Genomic DNA, 22,994 nt, shown 5'->3' with positions numbered 1-22,994 from the left:
GGGAAATATGCACATAAAGGGTCACAACATTTCACTGCAGAGTTTCGATGAAATGATTATCTTCAAATGCACTACAAAGTTCTCCTGATTGCCTGACTGCATCATTCATGCTTCCTATTGGCATGGCATCAATTTCAGGAATTCATATACACTGTAGTGATATAGAAGTTCAGTCCCTCCACAGTTGAGTAGCAATATACATTCTTAAGTATGGAAATACTTCTTCAGAACAAAATTATCAGGTAATTTTACTAAATTATTTTGGAATCTACTTAATGTAGCTCAATTTTTTCATACCATACTGTCCCCTTGATATCGATGCTCCCTAGGACAATATGCTAAGTGTGGGCTCATGTAGTCCCATATTCTTTTTTTGCCAGTCCTGGGCTTGAACTCAGGGCCTAAGCACTGTCCTTGGACTTTCTCAAGGCTAGAGCTCTACCACTTGAGCCCCAGCACCACTTCTGGCTTTTTTTTTCTATGGATGTGGTACCGAGGAATCAAACCCGGGTCTTCATGCATGCTAGGCAAGCACTTTAACCACTAGGCCAAACTCCCTGCCCAAACATAGGAATATAATACTTAGCCACAGCACGAAGGCAAGAAGCAAATAGCTAGGGAGGAGGTGATACTTTTTCTCAATGCAGATGACATAATTCTTAAAGAATGCTGTAGAATCCACTTCCAAGTTACTTGAGCTGATTTGAAATTTTGGCAAAGTAACAAGCCATAAAATTAACTCTCAGGGCCAGGAGTTTGGCCTAGTGTTACAGTGCTTGCCTAGCATGCTCAGATCCTGATTTCAAACCCCATAACTGGCAAAAAAAAAAGTTAACTCTCAAAACACCAATGACAAAAGAGAGACGGAAATCAGGAAAGCAACTCCTTTTGCAATAGCCTTAAAGAAAATACAGTACTTAGGAATTATCTTATGTAAGTATGTAAAGGAGTTCTATCATGAAAACTTTAAGTACATGAAAAAGAAAATCAAAATAGAACTAGGGAAATCAAAAAACTTCCCATTCTCATAGATTGGAAGAATTCTAATCATGTATAAAAATTCCTCCAATGGAAATATTAATGTTGTGAAAATGACAATTCTGAGGATCAGAGGAAGATGATGGCAGTTCACGGTGGGTCTTGCTAAGCTCTCAGCAAGAAACTAGCTTTATCATTGTAGCAGAAAGTTAACAGTTAAAGAACAATTATACAAAGCTGTAATAGCACAGAAATCTCAGTAAAGGAAAAAGTCAGACTGCCTGTACATCTTTGGTGGTGGCAGAGGCTGCCATTGCCCAGAACATCTGTGAAAGGACAAAAGCATCAGAATCTGAGCACTCACTGCCTCACAGACCTCCCAGCTATACACAGACTCAGAAAACAAAGTAGAATTGTGAATATCACACTAAAGACATCTTCACTCCTGTTTGCAGAATGGCATAGGGAAGGTAGCCCCTCTCCAACTAGATGACAGCAGCACCATCTTGGCTATTGGCCAAGTCCCAGCTAGACTATCAGACAACTGGAAAATGAGAAGTGTTGTGGGCAGCACAATCTCTCAAAAGGGTAAAAGTTTTTCCCAGATTTAGCTTAGCTAGGTAATCGCTTCCCTACCCTGGAGGAAGCAGTTCCTCCAGGGGCAGGGCTGCTCTTCTTTCCTTGAAAATGAAGCCAGAGTTGGATCCACCCTGGAGCTCCCTGCTGAACTGGCTAAAACAACAGTGCCCTCAAGATAGATCAGAGTGAGTTCTTAACCTCACCACTGCCACCAGATAGACTACAACTCCATTCTCATTCAAGCTACCAAAAACAGTACACTTTCTCCTGCAGGACACATAAAGCTCATCACCCTGCCAGTAAATAAATCTGGGTGAGCAGTCACAGAGGCCACAAGTCTATAAAGCAGAACTTTTTCTGCCAAACAAGAAAGCTGATTGGAAAAAACAACTGAGCCAAATCATAGGATAAAAAGGCTTCTTGAAGCATCGGGATCCCAAATTGAGTGGAAACATGTTATGCTCAAAAAACTGAATAATTCTTATTTCTAATCATAATTTTTCAAATTTTACTATATTTTTCATTTGCATTTTTACTTGTTATTTTTGCCATTTTTCCTCCATACCTTTTTTTTCCCTTTCTGTCACTTTGGCCAGTCCTAGAAACATAAAGACTTGTAGTTGTCCTCCTCAATTGTGTACAGACATGTCACAAATTATATTTTTATTAATTCAGTCCCTTGCTTTTAAGTCTTTTGATTTTTAATCATAGTATGTCTTGTTTAAGAACTCATAATTGTGAGGTGTTCTTTTAATCATTAATTATTATTATTATTATTATTATTATTATTATTATTATTATTTTGCCAGTCCTGGGCTTGAGCTCAGGGCCTGATCACTGTCCTTGGACTTTCTCAAGGCTAGAGCTCTACCACTTGAGCCTCAGCACCACTTCTGGCTTTTTTCTATGTATGTGGTACTGAGGAATCGAGCCCGGGTCCTCATGCATGCTAGGCAAGCACTTTAACCACTAGGCCAAACTCCCGGCCCTCATTAATTATTTTTATATACGTCTTCCACTTTTTCATTAATTTATTCTTTTTATTTAATCTTTGCATTTATAAATTTTATATTATTGAAATTTTAATTTATTTCAATTTCTATCATTTTAGGTTACAATTATCTTCACTCTATTCGTTTCCTTCATTACCATATTATTCTTTTTTGATATTTTTATTGTAATTAATAAAAGGATTACATGATATTTGCCAGATATATGGTGCATTAATTCACATTCAATGATACCTTTCACATGTCTTGGTCCCCATTTCCCTCCCCCTCACCCCCACTCTTTATCTTGTTTTCCACCCTTCCCTACCCAATTTCAAAGAACCAAATACAAATATATCCAATATATCAGAGAACAAAGTGAGATACTGTAACAATATGAGATAACCAAGGGACAGATAACAGAGTATCTTAAGGACAACATTCATTCATTATATGGCTTTTGTTTCAATATCCTAGAGGTCCTTTCAATTAGCTTGATACTATATGGCCTTATGTATCAAGGGTTTGCTCTATTGAAAATCTCTGCTAGTAGAGCCCCAGGTTTCTACTGATTATGACAAATGAGGGAAACCATTGAGCCTAATTTCCTTTGAGTGTGGCTTACACCATATTATTCTTTCACTCTTACATTTCTCTGTTCTTCTTCCACCTCTTGTCTCTCATATTATCTTTCTATCTCTGGTCTTTGTTCCTTCTTCAGCTTTCATAATGTATGGATCTACATTCGATTGTTGTTAACCAAGAATGCATATGTATTCGTTCAATTATACTGTAGGTCCAGAGAGACTTAAATATCATAGAGATTAGCATGTGGGTTGTTTGACTTTCTTCACATACCTTATGATTCACCAATGTTATTCACCTGTAATTAATTATGCTTTACCTTATTGAGTCTTGCAGTAATGTTTTGATCTTGTTTCCTTCATATATTCTTATTTGTGTTTATATATTCATATTTTAATTATCTATATATTTCACGTATGGTTACCCCAAGATTGCTTATAGCATTTTTCCAGTTAGAAAATATGAGGCTTGAACATGGTGACTGTTTTTTTTCCCAATCCAATTTACAGTTGAGTTAATTACTGATTTTAGGGCTGGCCATATAAGACAATATTTGGGCATATCAATAAGTTTAGTATACAGAGTTGGACATAAGATGAATGAGGACACTCTTGGCAGTCACAGAATCTACATTGTAAGTCCTACTCAGCTAACATATTTACAAACTTGCAGTGCCACTATGAGTGGCATTTTCTTCTTAGATTGTCTTAATCTGTATCTATGAATTATTTTCTATTGTAAGAAAGGTTCATGGAAGTACTGAAGAGCATATCCATAAATCCAAATAATACAACCTAATAAATTTGATTCTGCTTTAATTTTAATAATATTTCTTCCACAGTATTGAGGTTTGGTTTGTTACTTTTTCTCCAGCAGCTGATGGTACATCATTGTATTGTTTATTTCAGATTTCTCCAATTTGTTATTGTAGGCACTCAGAGCTAGAAATTTCTTTTGAGTACTACTCTTGCTTCTTCCCCAAAAGATGGTATTTTGTGTTCTAATATTTTTGTATGGAACAAATTGTTGAATATCTGTTCTGATCTCTTCAATTACCCACTGGTGATTCAACAGATTTTGTTCAACTTCCATGTATTATAAGGTTTCAAAATTGACATTTGGTTTTGAGTTCCAATTGTGTACCTTTGTGATGTGAGAATTTAGAAATAGTTCCCTTACTTTGAAGACAAATACACAGCTCCACTCTCTCAGCCCCTCTCATTGATAATCTCTTCATCTCCCTTTCTCTTTTTTCTTTCTCCACATTCCTACACCTGCTGAAGTTTCCAGGGAAACTAGGGCCAGCTATCTTTCCCTTCTGAAATTCTGAGCCCTTGTTTATAGTGATTACACCCCCCCATCACCCACAACCATTTATGATGCCTGTCTAATGCGAGGCCTATTTCTGGTTTATCCCAATGTATTTCATCTGTTGGTTTTGTTCAGCTTAACACAATTTACACTTCCATTTGAATAGATTAAAAGTTTGGGACAATATGTTCAGCTGCTTCCCAGGGTCTGACATCTACCAGTTTCTCTGGTTATGAAATTTCCCCAAGAAGGAGTGAGATTAATAGTAAACAAGATTATAATTTATCAGATATAACCAACCTAGACATTTTTAGTTGGCTGACAATAGATATTAGCTCTTTTAGATTGGTAATAACACTCTCTCTTTCTTTTTGTACTTACATACAAATCTAATACAATCACAGATGGCCAATTTATGACAAAACAATAAGCCCCTCAATCCAATCTCTATTGTATTTAAGTCCCTCTAAACCTAGAGTATAATTGAACACCTAGATACACAGCATTGCTTAACAACCATCAAATGTAGATCCATGCATTATAAGAGTAGAAGGACGAACAGAGGGCCAGAGATAGAAAAATAATATAAAAGATGACAAAGGAGAGCTCCCCATGACCCAGCAATTCCACTACTTGGCATTTACCCAGTCATCCAGAAACAAGGACATACTAAATCCACCAGCACAACAATGTTCATTGCAGCACTATTTACCATAGCAAAGATATGGAACCAACCTAGATGTCCCTCAGTTGATGAGTGGATCAACAAGATGTGATATTTGTACACAATGGAATTCTATGCTGCTCTCAGAAAGAATGACATTGCCCCATTTGTTAGCAAATGGAAAGACTTAGAAAAAATCATATTAAGTGAAGTAAGCCAGACTCAAAGGAACTTAGGCTCAATGGTTTCCCTCATTTGTCATAATCAGTAGAAACCTTGGGCTCTCCTACCGGAGATTTGCAATAGAGCAAAACCTTGATACATAAGGCCATATAGTATGATGCTAAATGAAAGGTATCTAGGATATAGAAACATAAGCCATATAACAAATGATTGTTGTTCTTAAGGTATTATGTTGTCTCTCATCTCTTTTGCTGTCCCTTGGTTATCTCATATTGTTACAGTATCTAACTTTGTTATCGCATATATTTGTATTTGGTTATTTGAAATTGGGTAGGGAAGGGGGAAAACAAGATGAGGGATGGCGGTGGGGGGGGAGGGAAATGGGGACCAAGACATGTGAAAGGTATCAATGTATGTGAATTAATGCACCATATATCTGGCAAATATCATGTAACCCTTCTATTAATTACAATAAAATATATGGAAAAAAAGGAGTGAGAATAACTTTTCTGAAATACTTACATTTTTACATTGGTTTTGTGACTGTCTATGATTTGCCTCCAAATGTAGCTAGGAGTATGGGAATTGTTGCTTAAAGTCATATTATTTGAACTGAAGGTAATTTGAGAGCTGCCTACTTGGCTGCATTGTATTTATCTCAATGATATTGCTCTGGCAATGCACAATGCCAACTCTGTTAGAATTGGTGTCTGCCTCAATCCAGGCTGTGCTCAAAACTGTCTTCTTAAACTACTGTTTAACTTTTTCCTCTTGGTCAAAAGCTTTGTTCTATGATGACTCACTTGGTGAGACATTTTAGATGTGAAATTTTCATTAGTGTGCTAAACCTTGTTTCTTGGAAAGAGCTCAGATAGTCTTAATCCACATTTCATCTATTTTTTCTGTCTCCTGACATGATGTTTTGTACTTGTACAAAACATCTGCCCAATGTTAGAAAATATAGTTCTTGATAATAGCCCTACTGACGATATGCCAATTATGTTTCCTTCTCACAGACACAGATAAGACTGTATTTTATGTGAGAGTTTTTTTTAGTTTGATACTGTTAGTTCTTGAATGCAAACACAAATATTTTCTAACAGTTTGTGTTTCACAAATTTTAATTTTTATAGATCGTCTCATGGGTTTCTTCTATTTAACTTTTTTGATAATTCTAACTTCTCATCAACATCACAACAGAGTAGGAAATGTAAGACCTCTCTAGAATTTTTCCCTTTCCAATATATGGTATTAATGTACATATTGAATCAGCCAATGTCCCTTTACAAGTGTTCAAATGTTCTGTAAAGATTACACTCAAAGTCTGAAGTCATAGAGAAAATAACATAGAGAACAATTATGCAAGTTGTAAGAAAAATGTCAGTTTGAAACCACAAAGTTTCTTTCTCTTCTGAACATGTATAAAAGACTGTATTAGTACTAAACTGTAAGACATTTCATGAGGTGGATGTAAATGAAACATGCTTCAAGAAGTACATCCAAAAGCATTAAGTACTTGATTTACATGTTTTCTATGCAGAACATTCTTCAAATACATGGAGCAAATTGGAAATAAGTCTATGAATGAAATGGAATGTCAAAATCTACGAATCCCATTATTTCACACTGTTTTGGTCATTATGAAACACAAAAATGACCCACCAAACTATTTGTACTTTTCTTATGATAGAAATTGTCTATTTCCAGATTCTTTGCATATAAGTCATTAGCATAGCAATTATATTTGTGGCTAAATGATGGTTAAATTTAACAGGATAACTGTGAATAGCTGTCAAACTCACAAGTATGTAAGAGATACAATTACGAAGTACATCTTTGGGCTGTAGTACATGAAATCACCTGAAGTGGCCATATTTGTTCTAACCTTATGGTGTACAACAATATGACTTTGAATTTCTACTAAATTTTTTCATATACATCATTCTGTATAATGCTCCTGTTGTAAAAGTATGTGAAAAAGCACCCTCATCACAATGTCTTTTATGGTAGTTTCATACTAATGGTACAAATACCATACCAAGTATTTCCATTGGATACATTCATATGGAATTATTTTGTTGGTTTTAGAGCTTGAATTCTAGGCCTGGGCACTGTCTCTGAGCTTTTGAGATCAAAGCCAATTTCTACCCCTTGAGCCAAATCAGACTTTCTCTTTTCCTGGAAGATAATTGGAGAAAATTATCTCATGAACTATGGAGGCCTGCCTGCCTATCAATGGTGATCTATTGAGTTCACCCTTCAGAGTAGGTAGGTTTACAATCATGTTCAACTGGTACCTGGGTTCATTGGTAATATTTAAATTGAACTGAATATGTGAAATTGCATCTAGCACATTAGGCACTCATTTATTTGAATGCAGCTTTAAAAATTGCCTAGCTACTACTGGGCCACAAGGCCCTGACTAATATTGAAACAGTTTTTGACATGTGGGTCAAACACTCACCAGTGAAGTGCAATGAATTACAGATTGCGTCAAGTAATTTATCACATAATCCCAAAGTATTCATCCACATTTTTCTTTGCTGCTTGATTTTAGAAACATTTCCTGAAATGAAAATACCTGCAACAATAAGTCCAAAGAGACACAAATTACAGACATGGGACAAATATTTAAATGAACATGATAAGGAAATGAAAACACCCAAACATATAATTACATAAATTCTGGTACAAGTACAATTAATGTGCCTTCATTTTGTGTTCCTTTGAATTAACAAAATACTTATTCAAAAAAATATGGTTTAAATTGAAAAACATAAAGGATATGGAGAAATTATAATCAGCATTTCTGGAGCAACAGTCTATAACATTTTTCAATTTTAGAAAGTCATGCATGCCATTGTTTTTATCTGAATATTGAAAGCTTGTACAAAAACACAAGGAAGATTGAATGATTATATTCTTTCTGAAATTCATTGCTCAATTTGGTTTTATATGGACAATCCTATTTATATGACACACCAAATCCAAAGCGGATATTTACAGAAAAATTACTGTACATTATTGCTATATAATGGGAAATTAATGAGAATTAATAAGAATAAACAGATCTTAAGCAAGTGCTTTTGACCAGACCCAAATGCTTCAACAATGACATATGAAATTATGTCAAGTATTGAACCTTCATGATGTCCTTTCAGAGAGAGACATAGATTGCAATTCTTTGCATCTTTTTTTCTCATTGTGTGCCAACTACTTGTGTTACTATGCCATTTGCTTGTTTTGTTGTCCAGGTCAAGCAGAGCATTCAATACTCATAATTGCAATCAAATCTTCTCTTGCCATCAATGTTGGGTAGAATAACATGTTAGATATTTTAATCTGAATTGGAATAGAATTCTTCATGAAACAAATGGCACATCATTTCATAAATAGATAAATTAATTTGGAATCATTTTCTTGTTTCCACAATGGGAAATTTATGATCATTGAAGTGATAACTGTCAGAATACTGACCTCCATTGCCTGATATTTTGGATTCTTTACAATGTATATATACCAGTACAATAGTAATAATAATAATCATGATTTATTATATGGGTAAATGTAAGAAGAGTATTGTGTGGGTATATATGTGTGTGTTTGTGTGTAGTTTTGCTGAATTTAAAAGCCATCACTTACATTACAATGAAAGTGTTTTCAGTTTAATTTTGAATAACTACACAGGAATTTTTAAGGACTAGGAGATAGTTACCTGTCCCCTACAAATATATTGAAAATAACAGATATAAGAGGAAACTAATGGTATATGTATTTGTACAATTTTTTATTTGAGTAATGACAGCAAATAAAATTACAGGAAATGTCAAAGTAACCCACTGTAAAATATTCTCCACATGTTAGACTGTTTTCTAAATTACTTTACCATAATCATTAGAGGACATGGATATTAGAATTGTGCATAGAACAAAAACCATTTTCATAGCTTCTATGATAAGTACATGTACAAATTATACAACATATATTGTTTCCACCAAAATAATATATGAGCCTTTTTATCAGCAATACTTTATTTATCATGGAAATCTATTTCTAATGACACCTGAATGAGAGAAATTCAGTCTTGTAATTCAAATTATTGTTATTACAAGCACGAGGTAATATGTGAACTCCAACACTTTTAAGCAAGTATATATTTTCCTAGGGAACTTCTGAATCAGAACAAACACACACTGTGAAAAAAAATGAGCTGCCCTAATTTCAGCCAAAAAATTATTTGGAAAAATTGCCTGACTCTTTTGTTCTGAAAGAATATTTTCATGAAGGTTGAGAGAGTGTATTTTTTCTTACTGTGGGAGGGATTCAACTTTCATTTTAGAAAAGTCAATTCCTATTCCTCAGCTTACATTGAGGTCATTTCAATATGAAGCAGGGTCTAAGGATTCCATTGCTGATTACAACTCCATGAATCACATGCTGTCTTTTGTTCTCCTAAACTACTAAGATACCAGGTAATAATCTTAATAGAGTAATAGAGTAATACAGTGGGTGAAAAAAAACATATGTGAGATTATTTGATTTGGATAGTACTCTAAAGGGCAAAAAGACTTTTACTGATATTTGCTTAAACCCTTAACACTTTAGCCTTTATTTGCATCTAAAAAATCTGTAAGGGCTCAAGACACTCTCTTTGCCTCCAGGCCTCCTTTTTAGAAGAGAATTTTTTTTTCTTTTTTCTTTTTTTTCAGTTTAGGTTACTGCCTAGAACTCAGCAACAGTTTAAACTCAAATACATTTTCTCCTTAATGCCAGAACTATAAACATCATCAGTGCACCAAAAGTCTAGACTTAGTTTCCTTTTTTCTTAAAATACATTCAATTGCAAAATAGCATGAAATCAAATCATAGGAAGATAAACCTTTAAACATTCCTTTTAAAACCTTTTTTCCCAAGTTAATACATTTTAGGGGGCAGTTTAAGAAATACTAATCACATCACCTACATTTTACCACCAGATTTCCAGTGTCAGTTTGCAAAGAAAAAGAGGACGAAGATGATCCACTCAGTCCATCTGACCAATTTAAATGCACAGCTTTTGTGCCAGCTCATCTTCTTTACTATGTGTGGACCCTTCCTTAAGGCCTTTTCCACCATGGGAACCCAGAACGGCACCTTTGCCAGTTCCCTTCTCACCCCTAAAGATGGCCACACAGGACTATCCTGTTTTCCCATTCTTTCTTCTGGCATTTGATTACCTAAACAACTTTAGAAGACAGGCAAAGTTTCTGACATTAATAAACAATTTTATATTTAAATTTCTGATACTTATCTCCAAATTTTAACTTGAAATGAATTTTAAATTCCCTAATATCTCTGGGCTAAACAGGATACAGTATTTATAATGTAAACAGCTCTATGCATTATAATACCAGATTTTTTAATGCAGATTTCAGAAATTTTAGAAAAATTTCATTAACTGGTTCCTTTTAAAATAATGCAATAATCCTAATACATTTTTTAATTTTAGACTTAAATTTACCCAATTGCCTTTGTGTTTCAAGTATAAGCTCATCCATTGTTTTACACAGCATGCTGACAATTTAAACTTGAACATGTTCACCTGCACCCATTGATACACACATTCATATTCAAAGATCTTAAAGCACATAAAATTAATATCGGCTGTTCATTTTCCAGAAGTTTTAATATCATGACAATTTTGCCAATCTTACTCTTGCAGATGAGAACTAGGTTCAAAATAAATTTTTTTACAAGACAACTTAATTACATAAAAATTTAACAATTGGGGGGTCCATATATTATTTCAAAAGGAGTTAAGCCTAGAAGTGACACCCAGTCTGCACCAGTGTCTATGCCAATTTGATTAAAGTCTCTTTTAGGGTCCGATTCATTCTTTCTACCTGTCCTGAACTCTGGGGTCGGTAATCTGCCCTCAGTGCAGAGGCTGAGATAAAGGTTGAAAGTCCTTTCTCCTATTTTTCTTGGGGCACTCTTTGGCCCAGTATCCCTTTTCTTACAATAGGCCAATTGGTTTTTCCCCAATTTTAGTCTTCTTTTTTTAACCTCTGTTTTGCCAGTGGTGGCCAGGAGCACCTGCTCCATTTGCCTTTGCTATCCATCCAAAATCCTTTTTATTTGCCTCTCTTGTCTTCTGTCTCTCTGTTCCTCTCTCTCTTGTTTCTCTTCTTTTTCTTTTTCCTTTCTGCTCTTTAGTCTCTCACTTGCTATATACTTTCTCTGCCACAGCTACTAACTCTCTTAATCCTTTCTTGCCAAGTCTTTCTAAGAACTGTAATTTTTTTATGTCTGGTGGTGCCTTGTTAATAAGTGACCCACTTTTTAAAATTATTACACTATTGTTGCTATCAGTCTCTTGCACATCTCGCCAATGTGCAAGGGTTTGATCTTAAAGAAGTAAAAAAGAAGTACACTAGAAAAACACACACCAGGTTCAAAGAGGCAAGTTTCACAGAAAGTTCCCAGAACCAGACAGATGGCACTCCCTTATTCTCACTCAGGAGTTGCCTGAACACACTCCACTCAGTGTGTTAAACCAGACGGACACGGCTCTGGTGCTCTCAGATGGCTCAGGGTCCGAAGACCCTCTGCCCAGATGGACACCTTCCAGTGCCTCCAGATGGCTCAGGCTCTGAAGACCCTCTGCCCAGATGGCTCGGGGTCCAGACACCCTCTGACCAGATGGCTCAGTGTACGGAGACCCTCTGCCCAGACGGCTTGGGGTCTAGAGACACTCTTTCCAGACAGGGATTGGGACATCTCCCATTCCCTCCAGGATCACTGTCCAGGCACATCTACTCCAGTGAGAGCCTGCAGATACAGATGCGACTGATCGACCACTACAGATCCAAAAGTAAAAGGACGATTGACACAGACAAGTGACAGACAAGCAGACAAGAGACAGACAAGACAGTGAGCGCTCTTACCAATCGGGAGGCAACAAACCTTTCGTACTCCTGGGGTCCCGGTAGAGTTCCTGAGGGATCCCAGATGAGCCCCCAGATGTTGTGCCCAGAGGAGGGGTCCAACAATGAAGACCACCAAGATTGAGGAGTCCAAAATGCAACAGCAAAGTTTATTGCAGGATACATGCCAGGCATAGAACCCCTCCACAGACACTCAGCACGGCAAGCTGGGAGTAGTTCCTGTTCAGGGTTTACACAATCTTTTTAAAGGCAAAAACCACAAACAGCTGCCAGAGCAAACAGGAACAGGGGTTTGCTTGCCTGGCTATTCTTTCCTATTTTGTCCTTTTCTGTCTCCTTGTGAAACTGTTTAGCATGCATCTCATAAATCTGACTGTATAATAAGCATATAAGGCCAGGGTTAGCTTGAGGGGGTCATCAACTTGTACCTCACAAGGTGGAGGTGAAAGTGGTTGCCCCAAATGCCGCGAGTAATGCAGAAGGCCCAGCGGACAGAACACGGGGACGTGCCCAAAGAGCAGTGAGCCTGTACTTTACCAATTCCACAGTGGCCCTCCAGCTGTGTGAAATTGGTTTTCCAGATGACACTGCGAATCCTAGGTTCCAGTATTGGCCTTTCTCCACCAGTGACCTCTATAATTGCTCATTTTTCTGATAACCCTAAAGATCTGAGCTCTCTTCTAGACAGTTTTCTGTTCACTCACTATCCCACCAGGGATGATTGTCAGCAGCTCCACCACAGAGGAGATGGTAAGGATCTAAGTGGAGGCCAGAAAACTGGTTTCGTAGATCAGGAAATATATAGTCCCAGCACCCCGACCTCCTGAGTCTCTCCTGGCCAATTACCCAGCAGGGAGTTGGTGTAAGGCACTTGAAGTGGGTACCAATTGGTCTTTTGCAGGAGTGCAGAGAGTGTGGGCAACTCATGGCTGGCAAGCTAAGCAGACGTGCCTATGAGCTTCCTCTCCAAGAGCAGGAAGTGTGCTTTTACTGCTATCTAGCTGACTCAGCCTTATGTGACCAGCTCTACCCACAGGGAACCTTGAGAATGACGACCCCCATCTTGAAGTACCATAATGGCACTTCATCTTTCCTATAAAACCTTCCAAGGCAATGGCATCCAAGCATGCTTCCATCCGACCCACTCAAAGTCTGACAAGCAGTAAGGGATTAACAGCACACCCAGAACTTGACCTTTATGCCTCAGGGAAATATCTCTACCCTTAATTACTAGGTCAGCCAAATGATCAAGCTTTGAATAAACTCTAGGAGCCCCTCCTACCAACACATATATCCATTAAAGGGGCTCACCTAGCTGAGTAATTGCTGCAGAAAGCAGGTTAGAGCGAGGGAGAATCGAGAGACAGAGGGAGCATTGGGGATTATAACGAGCCAATTGTACTGTATTTAAGGCTATCTGAATCTTATTAAATATCAATTGATGTGATGGAGTCATGGCAATACCAACCATATGGGGCCTTATCCTTTCAAGAAGGAATTCTCTAGGCAAGTGAAGCCAAGGTCTCAACCAATTGAGCTCACCTAACAATTTCTGTAATTCTACCAAATTGTAGGGTGATTGAAGGATAATTTGGGTTTGAGAGGACTGGCAAGGTCCAGGCTAAGTTCAGCCTCCATTATCTTAAAGGGGAGCAAGTTCTGGAACTTGTCATTAGTTGTATGCAATCCTCCTTTCTGTAAAAGAATCTGGAGTTCATTATAGGCAGATCTTAATGTCTCATTGTCAGTCGCCCCAATAATAATATCATCCATGTATACATATATAGTTATATCTGATCTCCTCCAAAGGGGTTGTAAAATTGGTGAAAGATATGTTGACAAAAGGCTGGGCTATTGGCCATGCCTTGGAGCAGCACCTCCCACTCATATCTTTTATCTGGCCCCTGGAAATTTATTAAGGGAATGGAGAAGGTGAATTTTTCACAATCCTGAGATCTATAGGAATAGAAAAGAAGCAATCCTTGATATCAGTCACAATGAGGGTATAATCTTGCAGGATGGAGGGGATTCAAGGTAACCCACACAAGGAGCTACCAACATGAACCATCCACTCCTTAACCTTTCTTAGGTTCTGTAATATTCTCCATTTCCCTGAGGACATCTGTATGACAAACACAGGACTAGTCCAAGAGCTTAGAGAGGGCCTGATATGCCCTAGAGTCAGCTGTTCTGATACTATCTCTCTTAGTTTTGTAATTTATATAAAGTAAGCGACCACTGTTCTACCCAAACTAAAGGGCCCAGAAGCCATTGGACATGGAGTGGGGGCGACGGGGAGGATGATAGGAACAGTGGCCTGTAGGATTGGGGATGAGTCTTTACAGGGGTGCAGGAGTGTTCTGCCTTGCAGCCTCCAAATGTGGGTCCCCCCAGTAGTTACTAAGATGGCCTGATAGACTGAATTGCTGTAGATCCTCTTGATCTAGGATATCATTATTTATCCTTTTATGGGCTGTGGTGATGAATGACTCTGCCTCTTCCAAAGTATCCTGCCCCAATAGGTTGACTGTTAGTCCAGACACCGCTAGGGGCACACCTCCCCCCAGCTACCATCCACATCCTTCTAAGGGAGCCAGTCTTTGGCTTCTTCTGATTGGTGTCACCACCCACCACTAACAACTGGGGTCCAGGAATCAATTTCCTCTGGGGGGGGGGGACCTGCTCCTTTCTCAGTACTGTCTGATCTGCTCCAGTGACAATCAGACGGTGGAATCTTTCCCTGCTATGAAGATATCCATTTTTGGCCTAATCCCTGGGACTACTGGCTGGGTCCAATGAGCCCTGGGTGGATATCTAGATGAGATGCCTCCTTTGGGTGACAGGGCTGGAGGTGCCCTGTCATTACTTTAAAGGCTTTCTCTCAATATCAAATTTAGATTTACAATTTCTTTGCCAATGGAATCTCTACCTGCATCAGGACAGGGTGTTTTAAGTGGAGTTTGGCCTTTGGTCTGGCTTGAAAGACATCCCTGTGGGGGATCAGGTCTTATCTGACCCCTATGGCAATCTCTTTTGCTGGCCACACCCATAACAGACTCTTCTTCCAGCTCCATTGAAAGAGGTAAGGGTGGTAGTAAGTACCTTGAAGCTGTTTGGTCTTGTAGGGTTGCAACTAGTGTCTGTGAATGGTGGGCTTGAGTGCCTACATCCTTAGGGGCAACAATCCACCTGTCCATATACCTGTCTTTTATTCCTGTACAGGCCAGTTTGTGGTCTGTGGTCAGACCTCCCAGACCAGCATCTTGACAGTCTGATCTCACAAGGGTCCTGGGGGGAACTTTCTTTGGAGGCTCTATAAAATTGCCAAGATCCTCAGTAGCCTTCTGAGTGATTCCTGCTATTGGAGGCTCTGATGGGACTTCTTCATTTTTTTTCTATGACGCCAGCCCCAAAGCCCGCACCTGTTCTTGGTAAAATGCAAGGATAGAAGCCTGCTGGAGGCCTGTGTAAAATGGATCACTGGATCCTGATAGCATCCCATAAGTCACAGGGTCCAGGGGATTAACAGTTTTGGTTCCTCTCAGCCTGGGCTTAGCATTCCTCATTAAAAAAGGCACACAATTTGACATACAGGGGGCCAGGGCCTTGGTTAAATTTTTCCAGTCATGGGTGGTAGTGAGCCAGGCCTTGTAGGATGATCTCAGTCCAGGGAAAATTAGGCCTATCCTCAGAGACCACTTTCTTAAGCTCTTTTAAATCTTAGGCCTCCCAGGGATATCATAGGGCCAGTCTATGGCCCTCAGGGTTAGCATTTACGGGGAAAGCCATTCATGGCAGGGAGGAGTCACCACTGATTTTATAGAATGGCAGCTTAACCTGCTCTTCTGGTTTAACATAAGATAGGAAAAAGTTTTCACAGGAAGAGGGATGGTAATATGATGGAGGTAGCTCCTTACCCCAATTGTCTGCAGCGAGTTCTAGGGCAGGACACTTGGTGTAGGGCTCAGGGACCTGGCCCCAGGAGCCAACAATCTCTCCTCAGAGTGAGGCTTTAAAAACTTTTCCTCCTGATCAGCAGGAGGGCTAACTCAACCCTGATCACTACTCAATAAAAGTTTTCCAGGCTGGGTTGTCCTTTAAGGCCACCTTGGAGGCATCTCTGCTGTCCATAGATGTCTCCTTAACTGACCCAGAATAGAAGCAGGCCTTGAGGACAGAGGAAGTCAGGTACATCCTCTCCCACATTAATCTCCCTCCTTCTCACCATGTGTTCTATGTGGTTCCAAATGGTCCAATTGAAAAGATTGGCCATTAACCAGGAAGTGGAGTGTGTTAAGGCCTCCCAGGCCTTTTCAGCCTGGAGATCTGATATCTCCAAACCTTGTCTTTTAAGCATAAATCCCAATGCCTTGAGCACCGGGTCCTCATGCTTGGTATAACATTGCCTCATCTTTTCAGGGAGACCCTGATCTTCTAACTCACTTGGCTTTACTCACCAATGGTTTTGTTTTTGATGAGCAGTCTTTGTCAACCCCAGGTTGGACACAAGATGGATTCAACACAAGATCGTAATGCAGAGAAAAATTGCCTCACCATTCAGAAATCATCAATAAAGTAAGGCCCATAATGTATAACCTATTACAGGCAAATAGGGTGGAAAGTTCAGGAGATCCTAATATCCAATTATGCACCAATAATTGGATGGTAGAGCCCTAACCTTGTGTTGAGGCACTTAAGAACTACATAGAGGCTCAGAGTTGAAACCAAAGAGGATGATCAATAGCAACAAAAATTGTAGACAATCCCTGCATTAGGAAGGGATTAAAATTGAAAAAGCCATCAGAATGAAAGGACATTATCAATTCTTCAACTCCAATAGAGCAATAAACAATGAAAAGGACCTACGGTCCTGACTATTTTATTTTTCAGTTCTTTCAATGATGTGGTTGCTTAGTTCCCTGCACTGTTGAGAAGAAAATGTATGATTATTTAGGAAAGAAACTTCAGTTTTCATTTATTTTTGACAGAACAATATGTTTCAGGTGAAGTCAGTGATAATTTACATGATGTTGCTTGAGGATTTTATTGTACCCAAAAGAAATCAAGGGGTAGGATATCCCAAGCATTCTACCAAATTATATATATATTCAGTTGGGGTTCTACAAGAGATAAATTTTTCTTTATATGTGTTTGAAGAGAAACACACTCATGTGATATTCACCACCTTAAGGAACTGGCAGGAAACTAAATGTTGATGGGAAAAATAAACATGCAGGTAAAAAGGCTTTCAACTTTTGAGAGCAAAGAAAATAATTTGGATTTTTAAATGATTTCTTAGTTCATTATTGATTGCCTTTTTATGTATGAATTAATTTTACTACCCATTCTTGTTCTACAATTCAATTTAAAGATGCAAAATTTTAGTAGAGTTATCTATGGATAGTTTTCAACTGCACTGCATCCCTAAAGTACTGATTATTCCTAATTGATTCTGCCCATATCTCAATATGTTTTCTATTGTGCATGCCTTAGAAGTGCTTCAAAGCCTAGTCATTATTTGCACACTTCAGTTTTGAAAGAAAGGTATCTAGGAAAACCAGAAACATAGCTACTTGATAAAGCTTGCCTGTGAATCATTTGTACATGAGGAAATTTCTCTTGATCATTAGCAGTGTCTACAAATCAATGGTGTTAATTGTAGGCCAAAACAAATCTTACCATGAAAGATTTTGTTGGGCTAACTTGTGCCATGTTTACAGATAAATATAAAATGTAATATCTGAAGCAAAACCCTGTGTTTATCTGTATGTTTTGATATTTGTTCACATCTTCCATAATCATACCTTGCATTTACATTTATGTAATTTAATATGAAAACATATTAGGATTTTTCAAATGCATCTTGTCAGATTCTTTCTATGAAAACTTTATGAAAAGGAGATCACACATTGATTACATAGAGAGATTCACATGTATATGTAGATTCATGTATTTATTTGTAGCTTATTATTTTAAACAAAAACTACCATTTTTGGTATTTCCAATTAGTAAGCTTTTTCAGAGGTTCATATTTCTTCTGAAGTGTCTAAGAAGAATTGAATGACACATACTGATTATTAAAAACCTTCTCTAAACCTGAAACAATTGGTTAGAAATATGTACAATGAAATTCCATATAACTTTAATTTCAGTACAAATTCCATTTTCTAACATTGTAATTGATTATACTGTATTTCTCTCAAAAGGTTATTAGTTAAATATAAGGATATTATGGGAATAATAAGATGTACATACTGATATTGGTAGGAGGATTTAGTAGGAGGATTTTCCTGCTTTCAAAATTCTATATTTAAAAGTTTCATGTGTACAAACCAAACCAGATAGCTATGGAAAAATGAATACCTGATACACTAATTAAAAGAACTTATAAGTTGTTACTTTTAATATCTCTTCTGGCTGAAATTTGTTTCTTTCTCTTATCTGAAGCATTGAGACATTTTAATAGAAATATTCATCTTTGCAAAAATATGGCTTGAAACAGTTTCAACAAAATTGACATAGGAGTGAGAAATCCATATGTCAGCCCTATTTTGCCAATAGTTATTTTAGTCACATCTCTTAGGCAAAAAAATTAGAATCATGGGTCTACAAAAGAGGGTAAGGGAATTTTTTGTGGACTTAAGCCTACACACCAGAGCAAGTATATAATCATGAGTCCTCAAAATTTGCTTCTTAGAAAGGATGATTATGTTTTGCTTGTCTCTCTTCAGCAACAGTTCATATTATTGTGAAATGCCTAACAAAGATAATTTCTCCTTAATAATGTCAGGATTTCTGACCACATATTGCTTTTGTTCAATAAAATGGATATTGCTGGAATCAAATTGTCAGACAAAATCGAACTTCTTGATATGATGTTGTATTTTGGAATACTGGATTTTTTTTTATCAAGGGCACTACAATTCACCAGATTTTTCCCAAGAAGGAATTCCTGTTTTCCATCAGCCTACAACCTGAGCTTATAAATACCTCTCGTTGCTATCACTTAGGCATCAGTGTCTTACTGTCTTCTAAACCACTGCTATGTATGAATTATATTCCTGAACAACATTTGTCACTGTAAGAATTATAGGTTAATTAACAAGTTATGTTTGCCAGCACCAAATAGCTTACTGTATTAGAGCAGCCCTGAACTGGTATCAAATGGGCTAAAAGTCCACATGAAGCATACATGAGATTAATGAAGAATATTTGAAAGGAAAAATGATACTGACATATAGTCTCTCAGAATTGGGTTACTTGCTGTTATCCTTTCATTTAAAATTTCAGTAAGTTAAAAAGAAATTTTTATGTGCTGTACTACAAGTGGTTTAATCAGTGTAAATATGTTCAAAATAATGCCTCTCACTGGGTCAAAATCAGCATAATGTGACAAAGACAAAATTTGATGAGTGCATAAAATATTTAAAGAATGGAAAACCCTGGACATGTTGAATGGAATAAAGTCTTTGATATGATTTATACCATCAGTAATTTTTTTGGAAGGAATTGTGCTTCAGAATCAAATGGTATTTGATTCTCGGAAGTAATTTTCACTTCACTCAGGATGTTTACTCTGGTAACTTCAACATTCCATTTCTATAGCAAACATTTCCTCTCATGTTTTGGCTGAACAACCCAATTTGAATTTTAAAATGTGATATTGTAAAAATAATGATCATATTGATTGTTTATTCCATAGGTTAGACATGTACATAAAAGACACAAATATTTTTCCCACATTCTCTTCAATTTTCTATACTCTTTGACTGTCTTTGATTGAATGTATATAGGGCTACAGCTACTTTTGAGAGGTACATTACTTCTTGAACATTGATATCTCTGGCCATGTTTTCTTCCACTTTTTCTTTGCTCTTCCTTCCATATTTCAAGTATAAAAAATGAACATAAACAATTTAGCAGCTAGCAATGTTGAATAGAATTACAACAGTATGTTAACCATAAAGATAAAAAAGACATAAGAAATATGTTTATAGAGTACATTAAGAACAGCAATCATAAAGATAAATGCCATATTTCCATATGCTGAAATTCATTTTGCTTAGAGTCATCATATATGCCCATATACACATAGTTTCTAAGCTATTGTGATCTCTTTGGTACAATTGAGGAAAACCATGGACCCTGTATTTCTTTGAATTTGGGTTACTTCACTTAATAGGATTTCCTCCAAGAATTTACATTTAATTACAAATGGAACAAGGACATTTTTGATGACAGTATTCAATTCCATTGTTTATACATTTCAAATCTTCTTAATACACGCATCTACTGAGGGGCATCTAGGCTGGTTCCATATATCAGCTTCAATGGACATGGTTCTACTAGTAGCAATAGTTTGTTTTTCTTTAAATGAATATTTACTTAAATATCTAGGAGTGAGAATGCTAGGTCATATGGGAGCTCTACTCTTAATCTTTCAGGAATTGTCATAGTGTTTCATGGATGGTTTTGGTAAGTATATCCTCCCACCAACTGTTTAGTAGTGTTCACTCCTGGCTACATCTCTGGCAACAACTGTTGGCTTAAATTTCTTGGTAATGGCCTTTCAAAGTGGAGTGTGATGGGACCTCAATGTTTTATGATATGCATTTCTTTTATCATCAGAGATATCAAACATTTCTTCATGTGTCAATTGGTTATTCTTTCTTCCTTTCCACAGAAGTCTCATTTAAAATCATTACCACCCTGTCTACTGGCATGGGTTGTTCTAGAGATATTCAATTTTTGGGGGTGTAGGTATATCTTAGATATGAGGCCTTGTCTGTTCTCTGGCTAGCGAAGATTGGGTGGCCATAGGTCTGTAGGTTGATTTGTAAGACTTCAGTTTTAATCCACTGATCCTCAGGCATGTTTTTGTACCAGTATCAAGCTCTTTTTATATTATGTTATATTACGATCAGAAGTTTGGTAGTGTATTTTATGCAGGACTATTCTTTATGCTCACAAAATTTTTCTGTAGTGAGTGTTTTTTAAATACCATTTGAGTTTGTGTATTGTTTCCTGTATTTCATTCAAGAAGTACTTTGGAATATTGATGTGTAGTGCAAAGAATTAGTAAATAGCCATTGGCAGAATTGAACATATATCATTATCACTGACATTCACAAAAAGCTCTATTGGGAAATACACAGTACAAATAAGCAAAACAAATATTATTAAATTTTGAAAATCTCAAGTTATTCTCATCTTACATTTTGCATAAAGACATTAATTTTCATTTGAAAGTGAAAGTAAACTAGTCTTATATTGTTTCGCTATGGAAATCTTGCCAGTTATGTATCTTTGATTAAATATCTAATGCTACAAATAAGCAAAGAACCACTTCTATGCTTTCAAAAATTTAGAATTTTGATTTTTTTAAATAAACATAGGCTGGCCACATTGAACCAAGAGGAGATAAGTCAACTGACCAAACCAATTTCATAAAATGAAATAGCAGAAACTCTCTGAGACATGCCACCCAAAAAGATCCTAGGTATAGACAGTTACAAGGTTTTTAAGGATAAATTAATACCAATACCCTACAAACTGTTCTGAGAAATAGAAGCACAGGTAATCATCCCAAACTTATTTCATTAAGTTTATCACACTCTTTCCCAAATCAGACAAAGACAAAACAACAACAACAATAAAAGCAATAGACCCATCTTTCTGGTGAATACAAGTGCAAAGCTCCTCAATAAAATACTAGGCAACTGATTCCAGAAACAAATGTAAAAAATTATACACTATGGTCTAGTAAGCTTCATCCCACAGAAGCAAGGCCAGTTTAGCATTTACAAATGAATTACTATAAAACATCATATCAATAGAACTAAGTGAAAGAGCCATGTGATGCATAGAAGGCATTTGACAAAATACAACATCTATTCATGTTGAAAGCACTATCAAAAATAGTAATAGGAGATACATTTCTTAAAATGATTAAAGCCATAGCTGACAAAGCTACAGCAAGTATCATATTAAATGGAGAAATACTAGGAATATTTACCTTAAAATTAGGGACAATATAGGAATGTCCACTACTCTTCAGTATAGTGCTGGAACCCTTAGCCAGAGCAGTAAGACAGGAGTTCACACTGTGAAAGTAGAAATTAAATTATGCCTACTGGCAGATGAGAAGATCCTGCACCTAAACGACCCAATAAGATCCTTTCCAACACTCCTAAAACTAATAAATAACTTTGGCAAAGTGATAGAATACAAAATCAAGCCCTATATACATAAGGCCATATAGGAAAAGGCCAAATTAATGGACTTCCATGACATGAAAACAAGAGCTTAATTATAAGTGATTGTTATTTTTTATGTATTATATTTATCTCCCATTGTGTTGGCCTTTGTTTAACCTCATATTGTTACAGTATCCCACTTTTTTTCTAGTATATTGTATGGATGTTCACTTGTTAATTTGAAATAGGAGGGGAAAAATGAAGGGAGGGAGTTGGGGAAAAAGGGCAAGTGAAGTGTTAAAAGAGCAATTAAGTTGGTAGGGATTACAATACCAGACTTCAAACTCTACTACAAAGACAAAACAGAAAAACTGCATCATATTGGCACAAAAATAGTCCAGAAGATCAATGGAACATAATAGAAGATACAGATATAGAACTACATACCTGTGGTCCACTTGTTTTTGACAAAGGAGCCAGTGATATACAGTGGAAGAAACACAGCCTGTTAAATTATTGGTGATGGCAAAACTGGGAAACCAAATTCAGAAAACTAAAAAGTGATCCTACCCTATCACCATGC

Source organism: Megascapheus bottae, chromosome Y (assembly GCF_031878675.1).
Source record: "Megascapheus bottae isolate mThoBot1 chromosome Y, mThoBot2.hap1, whole genome shotgun sequence".
In the NCBI taxonomy this organism is placed as follows: domain Eukaryota; kingdom Metazoa; phylum Chordata; class Mammalia; order Rodentia; family Geomyidae; genus Megascapheus; species Megascapheus bottae.
This window is presented reverse-complemented; position numbering follows the sequence as displayed.